Here is a 5,662-nt window from a genome sequence, read left to right as displayed (position 1 = left end):
CCCCATTTTTAGGTAATTTTGAGGGTGCTATGGAAAAAACACCAATTCTTCATATTACATGCTTCAGAGGGGATTTTAAGGCTGATGACAATAGGGGATTACCTAATTTTATTAGCAGCTTTTTATTAGCAGCTATGGTGATGGGGGATTGCAGATGTGCTGCTTTGGTGCAAATGACAGTGTGGTGATTATGTGCAGTAAACGTGATCATAATAATGTGCGGTGCAGTATTGCTAAGAAAGGACAGCTTTGCATATATCACCCATAACTTTACGATGCTGACCCCCCTCCAAATTCACAGTAATGGAGCACTGATGCCACTGAACAGCATAGTTATTACATGGGGGGAACACTTCACTCTCTGCAACCCACCACACTGCAGACCACTGTTATTCAGATCTGGATATAGCATTGTATCACTCTAAGCTCAAGATTCAAGGAAGAATACACATGACTCTTGTATGAGGACAATATGTGCTAATCCCAGAGTTTGGCTTTTAAGTAATTGTGTAACCTTTAATTTTTTCACCATGTACTCTAACTGATTTGCCAGTTTTGTGACAATCTGATTGCATGAGATTAATGTGAAAGATGTCACCAGCACACCGAGGATCCTTTTGGAATCACTAAATGCTCATTTTATTGAACAAGTTGACAGAATGGACACAAGCGCTTTCGGGACCTCGCATCCATGAGCATTTGGTGATTCCAAAAGGATCCTCGGTGTGCCGGTGACATCTTTTCACATTTATCTTATGCATACAGCGGTGCCATCTGCAGTCATTACGAGCGCCCTTCCCATTACATGGGATCTCCGGTAAGGAGTGCGACAAGAACCTTTCTACTTAATCTGATTGTACGATCTCCTTAGATTTACCAACAACTGTGTCTAGTGGGGGTCCCCCTGATTAGATATAAATTGAATGGAGCATTTAGGCAAATTATCACAACTACATGGTAATTGGTAAATCCAATGGAGTCTATAACGTGTGCACTCGGTATTGTTGTATCTTATCCGCCCACATTTTTCAGCCTTAGGAGTATCGCTCCCTTTTGTGTGACAATACTACAAGTGTGGCATCTCAATTATCTCCTTGATGCTGCAACTGCCTATCAAGTATCCTTACAGCGTCAGTGTGCTTCATCAATTATTCATTAGCCAAAGTGGATGGCACAATCTTAGCATACAGTACCTGTGAATTAAATATTGGCCCCACGCTGGGAAAGAATAGCAGCGACGCACTGCCAGTGTTATTCAATCACTTAACAGCCATAACTAAGCAGAGTTTTGCATAAAACATATTTTTAAATGTAATTCTTGTCTTTGTTCTGAAACTTAAATTCGGTGCTGATGAGAAGTATCTCATTACCTGTTGACTTGTAACGTTGCACCGCGTATTGCTAATGAGGCCTCACAGACGCCTCGCTCGCTGGAAAAGCAACAGGCGGATGCAAAGTTTTTACAAGCAAAAGAAGCTGAATTATTTGACTTAAAGGAGAACTATGGGGTATGTGTTTTTTCCCATAGTTCTCCTCAGGGTCACGGGGGGACATAAACTAGCGTCCTCCCGAGACCCAGAGCTGAGTATACCGCGAGCTACAGCGGTATACTGAGACGTCACAGCCGGGATGGATCTCGACATTACTGTCCAGATCATCCCCGCTGCATGAGTGACAGCTGGCTCTGCCAATCTAGAGGCAGAGCCAGCTGTAAACGCCCCCTCCCCCGCCCGTTCCTCCACTCAGCGCTGGAGGATCGGAGAGGGGTGACAGTCACGGCTCTCTGCAGGGACAGGATCGAGAAGTGAGCGAGCCACGGTATGCGTTCCCTCACTTCCCGATCTATTGAGCTGGTGTGTGACAGTTTCATTGTCACACGTCGGCTCGAGCTATGAGGTTGTGTGAAAACCACTCACCTCATAGTTCTCCTTTAATGTAAACCTTGGGGAAATTTTTTAGCAACACTGTATCTTGAGAAAGAATTGTGAGGTTAGCTGAGATTAATTTTTGATAGTACCTTGCCAACATTCGTGGGAGCCAACCAAGGGAGACAAAATGCTCCAGCACTCCATAGACCATCCCAATCCACCTTATATTTTTGAAAATTGGTTTTACCAATAAATGTAAAAATTAAGTCATATTGTGTCATCATAAACTGAGTTGAGCAGAGCTACAACATAAGGAAAAGTATGCATGTGCAGGTTCTCATTCCTCCAGGTCATAGTGTATCTGTACAGTATAAGTCAAAGCAACTGGACTTGCTGTATTTTTCTTGAAGACGTTTCACTGGTCATCCGACCAGCTTTCTCAATTCAGGTTGACTTGTACAAAAATTATCTGGGAATAAATATGGTGAATGTCGCTCCAATCCACATAATCTGTTAGTGGAAACCAGGTGTTGATTGCATTTGCATAATTGGAGTCCAGGAGGTGTTAATAACCTGCCCAGAGAGAGGTGTTAAAACAGCATTGTATGTGGCAGGGTTTTAAAAAAAAACATCACATCCCTGTCTGCTTTAAACCCAGCAATACACTGAGGCAACAACTGGTTCACCCAAAAGACCCGACGCCAACACACAAGATGAACAACATTGTGTACGCAGTCCAGTGCAGTGCGGAGCACTCAGAATTGTAGGGGCGGGTCTATTCGAACTGATACCAGGACAAACCAGGAAGTAGCAGACGATTTAGAAGCTACAACATACCGGCCGGTTTCTTGATTTTAAATTGTGAGTTCTTTTATGTTTTTTTATAATAAACGTTTATGCATACCACACCATGAGGAGGTTTCTTTTGTAATTATATAAATCCATAACAGACGGAACACTGCCGAAAGAGACATCTGAGATGTGGACCCTCTGATCTGATATCGCTGCATTATCACCTCAACTGTGGGGTGAGTGCATACCCGAAAGGGGGTAATTCGGAAACACTCATAACACGTTGGTGTGGAAAGAATTTATAATTATTTTCGAAATATTGGCTTGAAGTCTTCATTGGATTCACTCAGAAGCACATCACTGACTGTTCGCTTATAGGGACTGTTTTTCAGACAAATTCACGGTTTTACATAATTTATTGGCAGATTTGTGATATTTTCTAGGAATGCTTTTTTCACTACCATGATGACACAAGAGTGATAAAAAAATTTTTTTACACTGTGGTTATTTAATTAGAGATGTTATCACCACCACTGTATTAACGTTTGCATTATAAATACACGGAGTACTTATATTGTGATAATTATATATGTTCAAATAGGGATATTTTATTCATTTTTACTTTATTTTCACTTTTAGCGCTGCACAAATCACACTTCATTCATTCCTAACCCTAGGGTTTATAGCGCAGCAGCTTTCATATCAGACTTACCCATAAGCGCGGATTTTACATTCTCTACTCAGAATTGTATGTCGGTGAAACAAAACAGTAGCTACACCAGTGTATGGCACAGCATAGAAGAGCCAAACCCCCTGACCAGGATTCAGCAGTGTACCTACATCTAAAGGAAAAAGGTCACTCCTTTTAAGGCCCCCTTCCCACTTCGCGATATGCAAATCGTGCGTTTGTCGCGCGATTTGCATATTGCGCGACATCGCAAGATTTGCCGCGCGATATCGTGTTCAAGCTTGCATTGAGCAAGCTTGAATCGCGGCTAAATCCGCTCCAAAAAGGGTCCTGCTGTAACGACACACGACCCGCGACAGCAGGACCCTTTGCCCCATTGAAATGCATTGGAGCGCGATATCGCGCGGTAATTTGCCGCGATATCGCGGGAATTACCGCGCGATAAATCGCTCAATGTGAACGGGGCTGAAGACAGTCAACTACGCATCCCAGACAGGGAGGAGGACTTGTTCAAAAGTGTGTGGCAATTTATGTAAAAATAGAGAAGCCAAGCTTGAATAGAGGTTGGGGGGGCGGGGGTGAGACATCTATTGTCTGATACATACAATGCTGTTTCAACTGTTTTGCTGTTTCAACACCTCACAGGACGCCTCCTAGACTCCAGTTATGCAATCAACACCTAACAGATTATGTGGATTGGAGCAACATTCACCATATTTATTCCCAGATAATTTTTCTACAAGTCATTCTGAATTGAGAAAGCCGGTCAGATGATCAGTGAAGCGTCTTCAAGAAAAATACAGAAAGTCCAGTTGCCTTGACTTATTCTTTACAGATATAATATGCGGAAAAGACAGATTATGAAAAGGAATGAGCAAATAAATTCACAGCAGCCAGAACTGGCAGCAAATCCGGACAGTTCACTCCAAGCCGACGTTCACTTTGCTGTTGAATATGATCCACACAATGAACTGGTAAAGTGGTCCAACATCCAACACTTACCAAACCACCTCCAGTTGGGCGCCAGAATGGACTTCAGCCTAGCACCCTGGGATCTCAGGGTAACCTGATTTTTTTCCTAAAAATGGCAACAAGTGCCCTTGGTTGGTGGCCTTATAAAGTAATACTGAGTGACACAAAGCAAAATGGAAGGCACGCCACTTTTTAGGGTTCTGGAAGCACTGGACAGAACCACCCAGAGGTGTCTGCACAACAAATGATTTACGTTTTTTCTTTTTGGTGTTTTTTTTTTATTGTTTTCTGTCCACATAATAAAATGTGCAGAACATCTTCACTCTGACATTCCCGCAAGAGATAAGAGATGAAAGTAAGTGTTGTTTTTTGTTTTTTTTTCAGGTTTTGTGTTTTTTTATTGTACTTCACATGTTCAGTATGATTAGAACCTGATAACTTATTAATTTTCTAACAAAAGTCGGTTGACTTCTTTTGGATTATACGGTGAGCGGTAAGGGGGCCGGAATCCTTGACAAATAACTAAACAAGGAAAAAAAAAATCCTTACAATTTGCAGTAACAGAGCTTGTGGTAAGAAAAGCTTGCAGTTTCCACGGTAACCAACCCTCAAATGTTGTTTTACCAGCGTTTCGTCATTGTTAAAAGGATTCTGTTTTTAAACATGTAAAATAAAAGCACTTGACACCTGGTAAAAAAAAATAAAAAGTTTTACTTCTTTGCACAGGCTAGTGAAAAATTAAATTAGGCAAAGAACTATGTGTGTCTATATTATTATTTATTAAATCAAATGTGTTGTAGATACTGCATGTTCGGAATAATACTTTGAGCGTGGTTAGGTTAAACCGTCCAAAGCTTTATTTGTATATTTTGGCTGCAAAAACAGCAGTTAAGAGGAACAGAGGAACAAAATAAATGCATTAACCCGCTTGAATGGCTTTCCAGCCCACATCCAAATTCTGCCTAATGGAGAACAATCAATGTCTCTTATTTCTCTGCTTTTGTTTGGTTAAAATATACACATTGAATGGCCTGTTCATCCTGGCAGGAATCTAACATCCTCAGCTCTCTGACTACGGTGCACCCTTATCTCTTAGGACTACAGAACCCTTCCTATTATTGTCATGGGGAAGAGAAGACGGGGGTTTGGTTCTGTAGATCCTTGGTTTTCCACTGGTGGGTCGCGACCAGGGCCAGATTTCCCACAAGGCCAATCAAGGCCCGGCCTCGGGGCAGCAGGGAGTAGAGGGGCAGCAGGGATGTGAAATTCCTATCTCCCGATGCCCGGGACATGCAGTTCTGGGTTGCATTAAAGGAGAACTATGGTGTCAGGGGTTTTCCCC

At 42.2% G+C, this 5,662-nt stretch overlaps 1 protein-coding gene across 1 annotated transcript in view; it reads right to left on the bottom strand.

Annotated features, from left to right (window-relative positions):
• LOC108785392 (contactin-associated protein-like 5) overlaps positions 1 to 5,662 on the bottom strand; it is a 283,646-nt gene that overhangs the window by 83,032 nt on the left and 194,952 nt on the right. The window lies entirely within an intron of this gene.

The sequence above is a fragment of the Nanorana parkeri genome, unplaced genomic scaffold, assembly GCF_000935625.1.
Source record: "Nanorana parkeri isolate BGI_ZX_2015 unplaced genomic scaffold, ASM93562v1 scaffold159, whole genome shotgun sequence".
Taxonomy (NCBI): Eukaryota; Metazoa; Chordata; class Amphibia; order Anura; family Dicroglossidae; genus Nanorana; species Nanorana parkeri.
Note: the sequence above shows the minus strand (reverse complement) of the source record. Positions and strands in the feature narration are given on the sequence as shown.